General features: G+C 43.7%; 1 protein-coding gene across 9 annotated transcripts in view; it reads left to right on the top strand.

Moving 5' to 3' along the window:
- Window positions 1-5,539: 5,539 nt before the first annotated feature.
- The window catches only part of GTF2I (general transcription factor IIi), an 81,768-nt gene continuing 68,704 nt past the window's right edge, over window positions 5,540-18,603 (top strand). For 8 of the 9 annotated variants that reach the window (XM_027527384.1, XM_027527385.1, XM_027527389.1 and 5 more), the window contains exon 1: window positions 5,540-5,926. The gene's annotated coding sequence lies outside the window, so the exon portion shown is untranslated. Of the gene's footprint in view, window positions 5,927-10,188; window positions 10,261-18,603 lie in introns of all 9 variants that reach the window. The other variant, XM_027527392.1, reaches the window with a different exon arrangement.

An 18,603-nucleotide genomic window follows, 5' to 3' on the forward strand; every position in this document is an offset into this window, starting at 1 on the left:
TATGAGGACTTCAGCCAGGGAGCCCCTGAAACGAGTGACACCAAGCCCTTTACTGCCAGTAAGGGATGGCTATACAGATTCAGGAATAGGTTTGGACTGAAAAATATAAAAATTACTGGACAGGCTGTGCCTCCTGAGGAAGCAGCTGCTGCCCTGTTTCCAGCGGAGTTGAAGAAGTTGATTAAGGAGAAAGGATGTTATCCTAAGAGAGTCTTCAACTGTGATGAAACCGGGCTCTTCCGGAAGAAGATGTCCAATGGAACCTTTATTCATAAAAGTGCAAAGGAGGCACCAAGGCGTAAAACGCGGAAGAACAGATTAACTCTGGTGATACCTGGAAGCTCACCTCATCATAAGAAGGGTGAGTATAGCGTAATAAGATATTTCGAGAAAGAGAGAGACACCACATTCATGTAACTTTTATTGCAATACATATTGTTATATTGTTCTTAGTTATTATTAATCTCTTGTGTATGTTCGCTCAATTGTGTCCGACTCTCTGCGACCCCCTGGACTGTAGCCCACCAGGCTCCTCTGTCCATGGAATTTTCCAGGCAAGAATACTGGAATGGGTTGCCACTTCCTTCTCCAGGGTATCTTTCCAACCCAGGCATCGAACCTGCATCTCCTGCATTGGTAGGTGGATTCTTTACCACTGCGCCACCTGGAAAGCCCATTAATCTCTCACCCTGCATGATTTATAAATTAAACTTTGTTATAAGGGACTAACCTGGTGGTCCAATGGTTAAGATCCTGTGCTTCCACTGCAGGGAACTTGGGTTCAACCACTGGTTGGGGAAATAAGATCCTCATGCATGGCCAAAAAATGCCCCCAAAACAAAGAACTTTATTATAGGTATGTACATACAGGAAAAAAACATAGTATATAGAGAATTCAGTACTATCCTCATAGATAAGAAGGGGCTACTGTATGCAATAGAATGGAGTGTCCTGTTTTTGGACACTCACCTGCAGGACTGCATATGCTAGGTTAAACATTAAAAAGAGATGTATATGAAATAATTTGAAATAACCTGCAAGATTCTGCCAGCTGGTAATTCCCTGGCAGTTCAGTGGTTAGGACTCTGAGCTTACACTGGTACAGGTTTGATCTCTGGTCGGGGAACTAAGATCCAACATGCCGCATGGTGCCGTCAGACTGCAATCTCAGTCTTGGCACACACATCGTGTTATGTTGAATGTGATTCTAAACAAAAGTTGAGTGCTGATCCAGGGTATTCGAAGCGGGGACGGCGTCGGCGACCTATTTATTTAAATATTTTATCAAAGATATAAAGAGTAATAGGATGAGGATAGCTCAGTAGGAAAATTCAGTGGAGAAAAGAGGCTGAGTAGCTTGGTTTACGCGGGAGACCAATAAAACTTCAAGACAAGAAGTTTGCACCACTTACGTAGGCCGCAGGCGTCCTTCCGTTCTCCCGAAGAAGAGGAGACACTGAGGCCTCCCCGGTCGGATCTTAGAAGCCCAGGCATAATTAGTAAGCATGCTGGGTTCCGCGCTCCAGATGGAGACTCAACCAGAGTGAGAGAGAGAGCGACATGGGGAGACCAGTATTTCGAGAAACTGATCCCAATTCTTTATTTTCCATGGTCTACTTTTATACACTGAGATGTTATGCAAAAGTCACGCGGGGTCAGCAGTCCTGACTTTTATCAAAGTCAGGTGCTTCATACAAATGTATACAGAGGTCTTAGGGGTGTTACATCATCTTCTGGCCAGGGGGGCCTGCTGACAATTTACGACCCTCTCCTTGTGACAGCGGTCAGTCAATCAGGACACTTATTTCTCCAGGGCTGATTATTCTCAAAACAGACGCCACCCAAATAAAGTTACATTCCTACAGGGTGAGGGTGTAGTGGGTTTTAGTTAAGGAAAGAATTTACTTAGCCTAAGGTCTAACGTGATTAATATCAAAGGTTAATTCTATATATTCATTAATGTGTGTAAGGGCAGGGGATATGGAGACTTAGCAACAAACGTTGGCTCAACAAATGAAAAACCCTTCACCAACACAATTTCTAATCAGCCCACTATACTTATAGTTTTCTAACTTCTCTAAAGAACCTGTTTTTAGAGGGTTTAAAGCATCTCGTGCCTCTCACGGTTGGGAGGCTGTGAGCAATCACACGTGGCCCGACGAGCCTGTCAGGCAGGCTAGAACCTTCAGAGGAGTTTGTAGGTTAAAACACTCTTATCACGCCCAGGAATTATTATTAACTGGAGCTCTAGATTAACTCCTTCTCCGAAAGAGGTGGTGGGGGACAGCCCCCCGTAAAGTCAGAGATGTAGGTAAGAGCACAAAGTAGTAAAGTAGGCAGGCTCTGGTTATGGGGGTAGACGCTCGAGGATTTCCAGGGGGACTCCTGAGGCTCGATCCCGCCTTTGCGTATGTCGAGCCTCCTTCCTCATGACCTTTGCCATGGGCGGAGTACCTCACTCTGGCCCCCAACATGATTTGAACAAAGGAGGATTCCATAAGAAATCATTCTGAAATATACAAATAAATTTTTTTTTTTTTGGTATTTTTCATTTGTTGCTCAACCCCTAAAACAGCAGTGTAATACTGTGTTGGAAAACAGCTGGCTGTGCTGAGTTGGTATCTCAAGTGGCATGTAATTCTGATCACCATTAACATAGCACCTGTACCAATGACGGAGAAGGCAATGGCACCCCACTCCAGTACTCTTGCCTGGAAAAATCCCATGGACGGAGGAGCCTGGTAGGCTGCAGTCCATGGGGTCGCTAAGAGTTGGACACGACTGAGCAACTTCACTGTGCCAATGAGGTGAGGGAAAAACTGGTTAACCAACAGCAAGTGCACCACTAACACCCAGGATGAGCCAGGTCTTAAGACTGAACATGTGTGATCTTTACGACTGTAAGTATGAATTTGAGGGTTAAACCTGCTAATAGCAGTACACAGGAAAAAGGGTTGACTTCTATACATTGTTCATTGTCCCCAAAGGGCCAGCTTTCTGTCCAGAGGCAATTCAAAGCCACCTAAAGTTTTAAGACCAGCTTTAGGATTTGACAGTTCAACCTCAGCCTCAAGGAAGCTGGAGTTGTTCATGAAGCAGCAGCAAAATTTCACACAGAACTGTTAACTGCATAAAAAGGGGACTATCTCCCACATAAGTTTTCAATGACAAGGGTGCTGCTACTGCTGCTGCTGCCAAGTCGCTTCAGTCGTGTCCGACTCTGTGCGACCCCAGAGACGGCAGCCCACCAGGCTCCCCCGTCCCTGGGATTCTCCAGGCAAGAACGCTGGAGTGGGTTGCCATTTCCTTCTCCAATGCATGAAAGTGAAAAGTGAAGGTGAAGTCAGTCAGTGGTTTTCTACTCTTAGCGACTCCATGGACTGCAGCCCACCAGGCTCCTCCGCCCATGGGATTTTCCAGGCGAGAGCACTGGAGTGGGTTGCCATTGCCTTCTCCGATGACAAGGGTAATCGTGACTAAATGAACTCTTGTCTTACTTCCTAACCCCCTTCCAGTGCTCCTCCATTACTCCACCACACCCAGTGCATCCTCCCATCACTGTCCTCAATTTCTCAGTATCCCCAATAATCCGTTCAGGACAAAAAAAAAAAGTTGCGTTAGTCCCTCAGTCGTGTTGGACTCCTTGCAATCCCATGAACTGAAGCTCACCAGGCTTTTCTGTCCATGGAATTCTCCAGGCAGGAATACAGGAGTGGGTGAAGTGAAGTGAAGTGAAGTTGCTTAGCCGTGTCCAACTCTTTGCGACCCCATGGACTGTACCCTACCAGGCTTCTCTGTCCATGGGATTTCCCAGGCAAGAATACTGGAGTGGGTTGCCATTTCCTTCTCCAGGGGATCTTCCCCACCCAGGGATTGAACCCAGGTCTCCCGCATTGCAGGCAGACGCTTTAGCCATTCCCTTCTCCAGAGATCTTTCCAACCCAGGGATTAAACCCTGGACCCCCTTGCATTGCAGGCGGATTCTATACCGTCTGAGCCACCAGGTAAGCCCGCAGGGTTCCTATCTCTCCATAAAACATCCTCAACTGATGCTCACAGCAGCTGAGTTTGCAGCTCCTGTGGTGGTTGCTATTACCAGCTGAATTGTAGGCTTCTCAAGAGTTAATGTTTATCCCTAAGTACGTCAGTTGTACTTGATATTGGGAAGATGGAATTTAAATATTCCAAAATGTTAATGAAGTATGAATGCAAAAAGAAAATTGTTCTTACGAAAAACTAAATGCTGTGCAGAAACTTGACAAAGAAAGAGTCCTAATTGAATTAATCGAGGACAAAATGACAATAAAAGATTGCAGGGGAAATCGGAAAAATATAGCCGTCTTCTGGAATTGGATTGCTTCGCAGGGATCTTTAAATTCTCCATCTATTTTAAAAGAAATCCAACATGGACATTCTGGATGAGGCTTTATGGGTGCGGTCTACGGAAGAATAAGGGGAAGGCTAATCTGCGAACCCAAATTCAAAGGAAAGGTCTTGGCCCTACATCAAAAGACTAGCTGCTCGGAAAGTTTTCTTGCGAGCGACAAAGGCTGGAAAAAGCGCCGTGGTCGCCACCTACCGAGGAGGAGGGGGAGGGGGGAGGATGGCTGGCGTGGCCCGAATCTCCGGCAGGGAGAAACATCACATAATCACCCGATTTTGTGTTTTTACATAAACATCTAAAATCTCTGGCCTCGAGTTTTTTAAACTTCTAACTTGGGGTGAACAGTAATATCTCACCATTTTCGAAATTCGCAAGCTAATGAAAGTTGAGATGCAAAAAAAAAAAAAAAAAAAATACCGGGGGGTGGGGTTTGAGGAAAATTGCTTAGCGGTTGACAGAACAAAACGGGCTGCAAATCACGTTTTCTGCTCGCCCTCCATGGCTTTTCCGTCTTAAGTTTCCTTCTACATGTCGAGTGAAAAGTGAGCAAAGCCTGGAGGTGGAGGGGTAAATAAAAACAGAATGGTGCCCTTCCCTCGCCCAGTCCAAAGTTGCGGCAAGAGTCTCTCGAGGCAAGCTTTAAAAACTAACAGGAGTTCTTTGTGTCCCGGAGGGTGGTGCAGGGCGGAGGAAGTCCCTTGGCGAAGCAGGGAAGGCGGCAGGCCGGCCTGGGGCTCCCCGGCTTTTGCTGTATTCCAGCCTCTCAACTTGCAGGGAATCTCGGATGCAAGAGTGAGCGCGAGCGATGGGACCGTGGCTGCGGCCGGCTGAAGCCTGGCAAAGGAGCCGACTCGGCCTGGATTTTCATCCCTGCGTCCCCGCTCCCCTCCCCCACTCGGGCAGCCGCGCAGGCCCCAGGTGCAGCCATGTTCCTCGCTCCCACCACCCGCGCCTCCATTGACAGTCCTTGCCCGAGAGGGCCGGGCGCCGAGCTCGCCGCGTCCTCTGGCTCCGGGCTGGTCGGCGCGAGGCTTCCTGGGAGTCGTAGTCCAGCGCCCCCCGCCGTCACGTTGATGGGGACGAATCAGAGACTACAACTCCCGCTGGGCGGTGCTGCGGGTGCGCACGCGCAGCGCGCCTTCTAGGAACAAAAAAAAAAAAAAAAAAAAAAGAGGAGGAGGAGGGTGAGAGAGAGAAGCTCGGAGAGCAGAGAAAAGGGGCCACCGATCGCCCCCCCGCTTCCCCGCACGCGCTCTCTAGCCGTGGCCGCCCGCCTGCAGCGGTTACCCCGGCCTATCCCTCGGTTCCCCTGTGAGAGGATCTAGGCGCTGAGCGAGGCCCTGCCAAGGGCGGCCATGCGGCGGTGACAGGAGCTCGGCCGAGACGCTCGGGCCCCCTCGCCCTCTCACCTCCTGCCCGCTCATCGGTCCGTCTCAACCCCAGGCTGCTCCGCCGCGGCCACAGCTCGCGCGCGCGCGGCCCACATTCTCTTCCCTTCGGCGCCCCCCGGCCCCGGCGCTGCCTGGAGGCGGCTGCACTCGGGTGAGTCCCCGTCGCCTCATCCCTGCTCCCCGCCACCCCACCCCGGTTGCCATCTCGAGTGGGCTTTTGAGACTCGCCCCCTCCCTCCGCGGGGGGGACTGCACGGACAGCGGGGGGGGTTGTGGGGACCGTCGGCGGCCGTGTTGGGGGGGGCCCATCCCGCCCCCCCACCAGCCCCGGGCCGCCGGCGTTGGGGGTGGGGCAGGAGCAGACGCGGTCGCGGGGGACGACAGTTGACGCGCGCGCCTGGGTGCATGGGGGAGGGGCGCGCGCACCGGCGCGGCGTGTGGCGGCGGGGGGGGCGCCTCACGCGTGAGGGCCCCGCGCGCGAGCGATCGAGCGAGCCTGCGGGCTGCGCATGCCCGGCCCGCTGATTGGCCGGCTCGGGAGGTGCGGGTGCGCGCTCGGTGCCAGGCCCCAGCCGTGGGGTCGCGCTCGGACTGGTGTCTCCGGGGCTCGTGCGCCCGGGCAGCAGACGCGCCGGATTGGCCGGCGGGCGGCGGGGGTGGGCGGTGCCGCGCTGCCTGGTAACTGCGGCCGGCGGGCGGGCCGCGGAGCGCCGCCCCTCCCCGCCCCTGCCCGCGCCCAGGTGGAGCCCGGGAGTGGGCTTTGTCCCGGGGCCGGGCCGGCGCGCCTGCCCCAGCGGGGCCTTGCTCTTTGGGGGAAATAAGCACAATGACCGGAAGGAAAACCTCAGCCTGCAAGCTTGGGAAAATAAGCCATCGGGATTCGGCCAGTATCCAGAGGGGATTCAGAGAAGAAGACAAAAAACAAACAAACCCCCAAAACAAACCCCCCTGCCCTCGTTACTCCCGACTTTGTGCTTATCCAAATTTTGCCTTTTAATAAAACGTTTTTTTTTTTTTTTAAGTGTTCATGGTTTTGCGCTTGTTGGTGTCTGAGAATGTTCAGACGTAGGGTCTAGTTGGAGTGGCGCCCACTCCTCGGAATGCGGGCCTCCGGGCACGCTTCTCAGCTTCTTGCGTTCAACTTTGCTGCAGACAATGGCTTGATAGGCCGCTGTGCGTAAAAGTGGTCTCTGGGTGCTCAGAAAACAAAAGGGGAACTTAGTTTGCAGACGAGCGTGTGCATTAGAGTGCCGGGCGGAGGCCGGGTCTTAGCCACGCCTCCAAATCCTACCCCCACCCCCAGCTAAGCCCCGGGATTTGGGGTGACCGATTCTATGTCCTACAGCATATTTTTTCCTGGTCCGTTTTCCAGCCACTGCAATCTGCTACCGTGCACTTTTCGTTTCGCTTGCTTCTTGTGATCTTGGCTCACACCTGTAGGCTGGAATGACTTTTTGTTCCTTTGAGGCGGTGGAACTCTTATTGCTCATATGCAGTCACTTCTTTAAAGCCTTCTCTTATAATGTTGGGTCAGAATTTGTTGCTTCTTCTTACGGTCAGCCCGTTTGCCCCTCTTTATTTCCTCTTGGAGTTTGGTTGGTTCTGCTTTGTGTACACGTGCCTTGGCCTGGTCACTAGGTTTAAACTCCTGGAGAGTTAGGGATTAAACCTTTTCTGTCTTTGTCTTTATCCCCCTTCCAGTTTACAACCGTCAAAGCTCATATTGGTAGCGGCAGTTAGTGCTTGAGTAATGTTTTTATATGTCAGGCATCGCTCTTAGAAACTTAAAGTGGTTTTCTTATTTAATATTCATAACACCCCCCTAATTCCACTGTTTAAAAGAGAAGTCTAGAGAAGCTGGGTGATTACCTGTTGGTCACCAAGCCAGAAAACCTTGAACTTTTATGACTCTTAGCCCTTAGGCCATTGGTTCTCAGAATCCAAGCATCCCCTGCGGGGCTTGTTAAAACACAATTGCTGGGCCCCACCCCAGACGTTCTGATGCTGCAAGTCTGGGATGGGCCGGAGAATTTGCATTTCTGTCTAGTTCGCTGTTGATGCTAAGGCTGCTGCTCTGAGGAGGAACGCTGTGAGAACTATTCACTCTAGTATGAAATTAAGTTGTGAGGGGAGTTTATTCTAGGTGCATGCTTTTCCTTACTTTAAAACGAGGTCTTAAAGAATCAAAGTAATTCAGACTGCTTACTATAGATTACTTGGCAAACAGGGAGTTAAGAATTTTTGTTTAACTTGGCAGGCAGAGCAGCTGGAACTCCCCAATTCTTCCCCCCACCCCCAGTTCCATGTACCAATGATTTGACTAACTTCTAAGAAAGTGACTAAAAGACTTTGTCATTGAAGCATAGGCTTTGGCTTTCATTGTCTTGGGGCACAAGTCTTTGTGACAATGATTTTAAATTTTAGTATAATGGATTTCTGTTTTGGGAAAGTAATCTTAAGTTAGATAAGGGGAGTGGGATTAGTTTCTAGTAATGTTCTATCATTTTATTTGGATGATCCTTAGATCGATGGTGTGTTCCAAAACATAAAATATAAAAGACAAAGTCTCTGCTCAAGTAAATCAAAACACTGAAAAAGTTCCAAACACTTCACCTTTTTTTGTTATTACTGGTGACCAGCTATTTACCTTGCATTCCACCTAATTAAATTCTATCATGTTTCATTCTTCTTTGAAAATATGAATTTTTCAAATATTGCAGTCTCTTCACAAAACTGCTGTGGTGTAACTAACATGAAATTGTCTTAGTGGCTTAAACAGATGCTCATCAAGTGATTTTTATGTATGTCTAAGGGAAAGCATTTTTTTGAAGAATTGTTGGTGATTTAATTCTCTTTGAGAATAGTATTAATATTTCACCTTTGCTGAAATGTATTAGAGGTAATCTACCTGAAAGATAAGGGCTTCCCAGGTGGCCTGGAGGTAAAGAATTCACCTGCTAATGCTAGAGACAAAAACTTGATTCAGCCCCTAGGTCGGGAAGATCCTCTGGAGAAGGAAATGGCAACCTACTCCAGTATTCTTGCCAGGAAAAGCCCATGGACAGAGGAGCCTGGTGGGCTACAGTCATGGGGTCGCAAAGAGGCAGACAGAGCTGAATACACACGCACACACCTGAAAGATAATTACCAAGAAATTTTTAATAGCAGTTTACTAAAGGTCCTTACATTGGTACCTTTTTTCTTCAAAAGTTGTCTCCATTTATTTGAGAAGCTTATTCATTGTTACTAAAAGAAGGTAGGAAATGTAATTAATCAGTTGTTCATTATAATTGTAGAGTTGGGTTTCCTTGTAATCAGTGAGCTTAAGTGGCAGTATGGCAGTGTGAAGAATGTGAAGTGAAAGTCGTTCAGTTGTGTCGGTCACTTTGTGACCCCATGGACTCTACAGTCCATGGAATTCTCCAGGCCAGAATACTGGAGTGGGTAGCCTTCCCCAACCCAGGGATCGAACCTAGGTCTCCCGCATTGCAGGCGGATTCTTTACCAGCTGAGCCACAGGGGAAACCCCAATATGAAGAACAATGCTCGATTAACCAATGTGTAGCTGAGGCTACTTGTGTGGGGGTAGTAAAACTAAGAATTAGTATTTGAGAGAATGTGTGTATATAATACTGGAAAAAATTAGGTGTATAAATCAGAAGTACTGAATGCATCTTAATATTCTTTTTCTGTTCTTTCTTTTTCTTCCTTTAGCATTTTCTTCTTTCTTGGCTTTCCTTTACAGGAATGTTCCCAGATGCAGTTTTCCCATTTTTGTTTTTTCTTTTTTTTCCTCTTTGTTTCTGCAGTCCTCGCCTTCATACTCCATGCCTGTTTCTGTCGCTACTCCTCTGCTTTTTCCCACTTTGACCTAGTGGGAAAGTAAGAAAAAGTTGCATAGGGATTGTCAGAGTTGATGGCAGATTGACTCATGTTCCTTGGTTGTAAATTGAAAAATTATGGAGGACTTTAAAAGAATTCGCTTATTTAAAAAGTGTAACTTCAGAGGCAAAATGAATTTACGGCCGAGTGAGACAGTATGGCTTAGTGGGTGCCTATCGACATAGGTTCTGAAATTACTCCCATCTGTGTTACCTTGAACAATTAATTCCCTTTCACATCTTTGTATCCCAGTTTCCCTATGTTCCCTATGTATCAAAAGGATGATGATAATAGAAACTGTTTCTCTTTTAGGGTTGTTCTGAAGATTGAATGAATTAAAATTAAATACTATGTTTAATACTTTATAGAAATTGAATTTCCAAAGGAAATAAAAACTGCATGTGATACCAGTCCTTGTTATATTGATTACAAGGTTAATCTCCATAGACTCTGGAGAATGTAAATTCTGTGAGGGCAAGAATTGTTCTTCAGGGATTTTCCCCCTCTGACAAAGTGTTTTTGTCTTTGTAGGATGGCAAAGGAAATACATCACCCGTTCCCCAGCTTAAAGTACTGTCTGTGATTGTGCATGGGAGTTCGTAGGTGAGAATTGTGGAGTGGGTTGCCATTTCCATCTCCAGGGCCTCTTCCCGACCCAGGGATTGAACCCCGGTCTCCTGCACTGCAGGCAGATCTTTTCTCATCTGCGGCACCAGGGAAACCTGTATGTGGTTGTATTCTGGTGTGATTGTAGGGTCAGAGCGTAGGCAAGTGTTTGGTCCTATTTGGGGCATCTGGTTAAAGTGAGCCCTGGTTAGTAGACAGCTATCTATAATGTGAATTTCCATAATGGAGATTAATGTCTGCCTTGTAATTAGTAAACTTAAAATTGGAAAATAGCCTTTAGAACTGCTTACCCAACACAGAATCCCTCCACCAATTTTCTTCAGCTATCATACAAGTTTTCAAAGCAGTACCTTCCCCCCACCCCACCCCTGCCCTGGGCTGTTATATTTGAGACAGAAACTCATAAATGTGTTGAAGGGCAATTGGAATTTCTTTGTTGTTAGTGGGCAATTAAAGAAGGTAAGAAAAGTTTACCTGTCTTAATTGTGGTCAGGTCTCACTCACCTTCGTGTTTTCACTAGAAACTGACAGTTAAATGATACCTGAGAAAACTGCTTATATCTTATTCATTATTAAGAATTTGATGTATTTAGAAAAAGCTCTTAGTATTGACTATAACGTAAATGTGAACAGAGTTTTGTCTCAATTGAATTTTCAGACCAAAATATACTTAAAGAAAATGAGATAGTGGAACTGCACTAAAATTAAAAAGTATTCTTGGCCTCAGTCTTGAAACCACTTAGATTACTTTATTGAAATGATAATTTGACAAAGGGGAGGGTGACAACATGTAAAATGCCCACTTTATAAGGAAGGAAAGTGCAAAGAGATTGACCCTAGTGCTGGGATTAGTTTGAAAAGTGCCTAAAGGGGTTCAGGGAAATTGTTAGCTTCCCACTTTTCTCCTGTTCTTTTTCTTTTTTTCCATTTAAAGCATTTTTAAGCCTTTTAAATTCAGTGCCTTTAATTACAGTCACAGCATTTTATAACCATCACCACTGTTTCTAAAATCTTTCTCATTGCCCCAGATAGAAGGCCTTCTTCCCCGGAGTTCCTGGAAATCTCTTCATTTACTTTTATTCTCTGTGAATTTGCTTCTTGTAGATTGTCATGTAAGTGGAATCATGCAGTCCTGTCCTTTTGGGTCTGGCTGTTTTACTTGGAGTAATATTTTCAGGCTTCATCTGTGTTGTGTGTATCAGAACGTCATTGCTTTTTTAAAGTGGCTGAACAGTGCCGCATTGCGTGGTACTCCACATTTTGTTTTCTGTTCATCTGTTGATGGACATTCAGATTGTTTCTACCTTTTGGGCATTACAGTGTTGCAACATGAACATTGCTGTACAAGTATTTTGAGCTTTCAAAATAGTTTTCAAGCTTTTTGTGTGTATGCTTAGTGGGATTGCTGGATCGTTGCCTTTTCTTTTTATTGATTTCCTTGGGGCAGAATTTAGATGGATCTGAACAGATCTTTCAATAGCAGAGAAAACTGCTGAGAAATGAGTTTGTCCCTTTGTGAAGAATTTGTGTCGGCTATTTCCACCATGAAAACCTCGTTCTTTCAGATAGTTCCTGATAGTGATTTTTAAAAAAATGGTGGTAAGATAGACATACGACAAAGCAGTGTTAAGTGCAGTTTGTGCAGTCACCGGGTTGAGCAGCCATCATAAAGTCCAGCTCCAGGACTTTTTCATCTTCCTAAACTGAAGTTGCCCATTAACCCATTCCCTCTTCCTTGCAGCCCCTGCACTCACCGTTTTACTTTCTGTCTCTAGGGATTTGACTGATTTGTTTTATTTGGCTTTGCTGCACAGATCTTAGTTTGCTGTGTGGAATCTTAGTTTCCCCACTAGGAATCAAACCCAGGCCCGCCACTGCAGTGGAAGCGCAGAGTCTGGACAAGTCCCCATATATGTGTATTTTAGGAATAAGTGATTTAATTAAATTTAAAATTAAGTGCTTATTCAGTTTATTGAATGCTTATGTTTAGCACTCTGTCAGGTACTTGACAGATTCTGATAGGAACCTTGTGAGTTAAGTTCACGTATTTATTGTCATTTCCAGACTAGGAGATTTGGGATTAAAGAATCCCACAGCCAGCCATATCTAATATTGGAGCTAGGCCTTTAATTCAGAATTTTGGCCTCATTCCAAAGCTGCCGTTCATAATTGCTTGGCTCTGTTGCCTGCTTTCTGTGGACAATACATTAAAAAGAGAAAAGATGGAGCTTTTACGCCAGTTACTTGATTTTCATTTCCTCCTCCAATTCATACAAAGTTAGAAAAAAACAAGTGAGCCAGTTTAACAAGTAAACCAAATGTTTTTTAAACTTGACGTAAAGTAAAAGGAGTACATTCTTTGTATATTGGTAGAGAAAGCTGCTCCTTTTAAAAAACTCTGGACTATCAGTGTAAAAGTATACTTTATACATGTGTGAAAAATTTCAAACTAGTGCTAAGAAAAGTTGTGGATTTTCCTGAATAGTTGATAAGGTGTGTGTTTGTTTTGCAAAGACAGTGTTCTGGATACTGTGAAACTCAGTATTGAACTTGTAATCCACTATTGGGAAAGATCCACTTTCCCTGACTTCTTTTAATTATTTTATCATTCTTTCCTTCACCTGTTTTTTTTTTTTTTTTCCTAGTTTTTATTATTTTACTTATTTGACTCCATCATGAGGCCTGTAGGATCTTAGTTCCCTGAGCAGGGATCAAACTCAGACCTGCTTGGAGCCTTTAACAACTGGACCACCTGGGAAGTCCCCTGGCTTTTCTGTTTTTAAATATTTATGTATTCATTTGGCTGCAAAGGGTCTTAGTTGCAGTGTGTGGGCTTAGTTGCTCCAGTATGTGGGATCTTAGTTCTCTAACCAGGGCTTGAACCCATGTCCCCTGCATAGAAAGGTGGGTTCTTAACCACTGGACCATCTGAGAAGTCCCCTCTGGCTTTTTAAAAAAGAAAAAAATTTGACTATTTTTGTTAGCTGTCTCAACAGTTTTTTGGAAATAGGGTGGAGAGGGTATAATGTTTTAAGTATGAAAGTAAACACTTGGAGATCATTTCAAATCCTAACCTTTGCAATGTATTTTGTTTTGTCTTGAGAGATTGCTTGATGTTTACTGATAAAATTACAAACTTTATTTCCGCAGAAATTAATAATTTACACTAGTGGTAAAGAACCTGCCTGCCGATGAAGGAGACAAGAGATTTGAGTTCCATCCATGGGTCGGGAAGATCCCCTGGAGGAGGAAATGGCAACCCACTCCAGTATTCTTACCTGGAAAATCCCATGGATAGAGGAGCCTGGCAGGCTACAGTCCATAGGGTCGCAGAGTCGGACACAACCAAAGCAACTTAACACATCTTAAAATGTAAGCGTAGCCTACTATAAAAACTTAAAAGCCTTGACTTAAAAATCAGCCTTGGTCCACCTTGAATTAACCAGTGTGTCATGAGTGCTGACTGCAGAACTGGATGGAGGACCTGGTCTCAAACCCAAACACAGTACTGTTGAAACTGAAAGACCCTGATACACCATTTGATTGATACATAGTCTGTAGAAGTTTCTTCTGACAGTCTTTAGATAAAGTTGTGTGTGTGTTTATACTTTTGACATGAAATTCTAATCGCTCCTTCCTTAAAATGCAAGAAGCCAAAAAAAAAAAAAAAAAATCCAATTTTATTTAGCTGATGGGGACAAATTCTAATCAGTAATCACAGTGTAACATCCTTCACTTTCCCAGTTTTAATACTTCACTTGTGACTGCAAAAGCAAAAAAGTTAGAACCCCTTTGAAGTCAGGCAAAAGTAGGAGGAATTTTAATTAGTGGCTGTGTTTTAATTAATATACATGAAATATTTTAAAAATTATTTTGAAACACTTTAAACAAAATAATTATAAGAAGAGCAAACAAACAAAAATTTCCCACATACCCTTCATCCTGCAAGCCCATTCATGTTTTGGCAAACACCACTCATTGTATGTAGCAAAGGGCCTAGTCCAGCAGCACACTGAGCTCTCTGTCCAGGGATTGAACTGTGGCCTCGGCAGTAAAAGCTCAGAGTCCTAACCACTGAACCACTAGGGAATCCCCAGTATCACACTTTGCATCCAGTTGTCCCATCTCTATAATATACTTCACTGTAGAGCGGTTCCTCTGTCTTTGATGTTCATGCCCTTGACCTTTTTGAAGGTTACAGAGCAGTCATTTCATAAAATGACTCTCAGCTCTGCTTTGTCCAGTGCCTTTTGGACAGGAACATCACAGTGTTCTTGTGTTTTGTTGGCTGGGCATGATGTTTATTTGTCCCGTGACTGGAGTTACTTTGAACACTTGGTTAAAATGGTGGATGATGTATGCTATATTTTCCTTTGCCTAGTAAGTGTTTTGTGAGGCAGTACTTAGGGATAATGAAAATATCTCTTGTCTTTTTAGCATTGTGGAATGCTGGGAATTTTAAAAATTTAGGCTGAGAATTTTAAACTTTTTTAGGGATGACATTTAGTGCTTGAACCTAAAAACCTCACGTAGAGGAGTTAACCTAAGTCCTTGAAAACAATGAAATTTAAATATTGTGGGTAGTGGAATTTGAAAAATGTTAAAAATTGGGTTACAGTGTATAGTGTAGTTTAAAAGAACTTGGGAATTAAGAACAGATATGGATGAGAGTCTAGTAATATAATAATTCTGTGATTGTGGGCAATTTATTTTCGAAGTATCAACTAGTCTTATGTTAGAAAAGGTCTGCTTTGTAAAATGTGTCTGGCAGCTGTCACAATAAACATGTCAAGATACTAAGTTACCTTCTTGAGATCTTTCAGAAGTTAAACTAATGGAGTCAATGAATAACTATAAATACATTTTCTTTAGAAACTGCTCCGTGGACATAATTAGAACAAATGGTTCGTGCATGCTCAGTCACGTCCGACTCTTGGTGACCCCATGGACTGTAGCCTGCCAAGCTCCTCTGTCCATGGGGTTTCTCAGGCAAGAATATTTGGAGTGGGTTGCCATTTCCTCCTCCAGGGATCTTCTGGACCCAGAGATCGAACCTGCGTCTCCTGCATTGCCAGGTTGATTCTGTACTGCTGAGCCACCTGGGAAGACCAGAACAAATGGTACTATGCTGAAAAAAATTTAAGATATTTATAAAATCTTTGTTCACAACCCAAAGTGATTTCACTAAATGTATACTGACGTTTTAGGGATGAGTAAGTTTTCTCTCCTAAAAAAAACTTTAGCTTTTAGGATATTGTAGCTAGAACACAGAGCTATTAAATACAAGTTTCAGAGGTAGAAATTTTTAGGCAGCCTAATAGATTGCCAATATGTAATATTACATGATAACCTATACTAATTTTAATGGAACTGAATCTTATTTAGGATAAAATCAGCTGATTCAGCTATTAGGTCCTTGCCTTTTATTTTAGGCATCATCTTAAGACAAAATAGTATCTTAGATGATGAATTTTAGCCTTTTCTTAGTTCTCTTCATTAAAAAAAATACTTTTATAAAATCAGCATTTTATAAAAGTTTGAAATTCCATTTTACTGTTCTTAGAATTAAGTGATACTGAAAGTTATTTTATACTTCTCGCTGAAGATGAGTGTAGTTAAGATTGTAATGATGCCTTCAGTCACAATTTTGTTGAAATTTGGCTTTTGTGGCTCTTAGTAAAATTAAATGAATTGGTAAATTAGAGTTTTAGCTAACCTTATAAACAAAAAAAACCCTGAAACTAGATCTCAAATAATGGAGACAACTAAAAAGATGTGTGTCTGTGTGTTAGTCACTCAGTTGTGTCTGACACTTTGTGACCCTGTGGATTGTAGCCCGCCAGGCTTCTCTGTCCATGGAATTCTCCAGGCGAGAATACTGGAGTGGGTTGCTGTGCCTCCTCCAGGGGATCTTCCCAAGCTAGGGGTCGAACGCACTGCAGGCAGATTCTGAGCCACCAGGGAAGCCCAAGAATACTGGAGTGGGTAGCTTATCCCTTCTCCAGGGGAATCTTCCTGACCCAGGAACAAACTGGGGTGTCTGCATTGCAGGCAGATTCTTTACCAGCTGAAGCTACCAAACAACAACCAGAAAAAACCACGGAAGAGATAGCTCATCTTAAATACTGGTCCGGTGGAAGCAACCACGGCACAGGAAAGCCATGCTGCATTTTGTTGGAGTGCAGGTCGAAAAATTAAGTTTCAGTGGAAGATTTTCCTGATTAATTAAAGTATTCCCCCCCTCTTTGTTTTTAAACTCTTAAGCCTGTTTAATTGCAGACTTGAATACCATATTATCTGTCCTAAATACTGTCTGTAGCCTTCCATGGCCAATATCCTAGGGGTAAGTATGTTAATTGATTTTTAATGTTTTCTCAGTTTTAATTGATCCAGGTATCTGCGGTTTAGTAATTATGGCTCTAGAAATAAAACACTGAGTTGGGAAACTTACTGATTTTTGTAGTCGTAAAGTTCATTTCATCATACTTAACTAAATGTACAGTGTGGCTCTTAGTTGCTTATGATAAGTAAAAATAATAGAGAATTTAAACTGACTATAGAAAACTGAAAATGAAATTTTTGAGAAGAAAATATTGAACCTGGTGCCTGGCTGAGTTCAAATCCATTTCTTCCTAGTTGACCATGGATCTTGGTTTTTGGATTTTACTAAAATAAAGCATTGCTTAAACGACTCATGGCTGTTTGTCACTGTTAATGGTGATGTGTGTGCCTGACAGTGCCTGTCAGCAGAGTTTTGTGACGTAAAGTTACGCGTTCATCTAGACAATCGGTCTGCAAATCATTCGTATTTATTTCTTTGAACAATATTCTTTGTTTTTTCAGAAAGTGCTGTTGTATGTTCACATGTACCCTTCAGTGTCCCTCTGCTGCTGCTGCTAAGTCACCTCAGTCGTGTCCGACTCTTAGCGACCCCAGGGACTGCAGCCTACCAGGCTCCTCCTCCGTGGGATTTTCCAAGCAAGAGTACTGGAGTGGGGTGCCATCGCCTTCTTCTCTAGTATTTGCCTTTTGGACAAAAAGGATATTACACTTTTGCTTCAATTTGCTTCTAAGTGCCAGTTAATTTGCTGCCTTAGGAAGATTGCCTAGTAGTACAGTTCTAATCACCTTTTAACCTGCCTTTCTTGGGTTATTTTTATGCATAAAAGTTAGAATTTGGAGATACAATTCTAGTCCCTGGTTATAAAATTAGCTGTCTCTATGACTTTATCCAGACAGCTAATCTTGTTGGGTTGGGTTTCTCATTTCTAATACAATGGAACAAAGAGGTTGCACTAAAATATCTTGAATTTTCTTCTTGATCTAAGATTGTAAGCTTTAAGATTGAAATGGAAAAATGCTTGTTGAAAATAACTATAACATCACAAAAAAGAAATAAGACATAAATGTAATAAAAAAAAAACAAGATCAGAGTTATGACCCCTCTCCCCCCACTGATTTAACAATCTGACCTGAACCTTAATTTGAAGCAGTTATTGCTTAATTTGAAATTTTAGTAATATTTAGAAATCAACACAATCAGAAATCTTAGAGTCTCGATTTTTTCATTAGAGTGATGATGGCCTATGTCAAAATGTTATAGAGCTCTGTTTGACTCACTATAAAATCTCTTTATTATTCTGCTGCTCAGCATTAATGGCACAGATCAATAAATTAAAATTGGAAGTGTGGTCCAATGAAAACTTTTCATGGGGGAAGTGGCCCAGTGGCCTAAGCTGGTGGCCCAGTGGTTAAGACCCCATGCTTCCATTGCAAGGGCTGTGGCTTCCATCCCTGCCTGGTTGGGGAACTGAGATACTGCAGGCTGTGCGGAGCAAGTGGCCATAAATAAATAAGTAGCAGGCACACTGGTTACAGCAAAAACAAACCATAAAAAACCCAAGCACTTACATGGAATTAATTATTGGCTTATTTTCAGGTAGAAGAGATCAGTGCAGTAAGGACACAGACAAACCTAATCCCTGAAAGATATCCAACAAGAAACCCAAGAAGACTTTACAGAATGGCTGGAGTCCGTTTTCAGAAACATAAAAGAAGGCGTTGCTTCTTTTAAACAATAGCTGACAGGTTAAAAGATAAAAAGACGAAACAGCAACAGGCCAGTTAAGTTCAGTTTTGAAACTCATAAAGGAGAATTAAAATCAGATCAGGGAAACAAAACATGAAGTTAAAAACATTTGTAGTTGAAGAAGTAAAGAAACTGAAAAAAACGGGAAAGGAGGTGGAACGGACCCTGGTAGCCATGATTTTTGTGTCTGTGAGCACTTTTATCAACCCCTTTCTTGATGACAGTGTCCT

Source organism: Bos indicus x Bos taurus, chromosome 25, assembly GCF_003369695.1.
Source record: "Bos indicus x Bos taurus breed Angus x Brahman F1 hybrid chromosome 25, Bos_hybrid_MaternalHap_v2.0, whole genome shotgun sequence".
NCBI classification, from domain to species: Eukaryota; Metazoa; Chordata; class Mammalia; order Artiodactyla; family Bovidae; genus Bos; species Bos indicus x Bos taurus.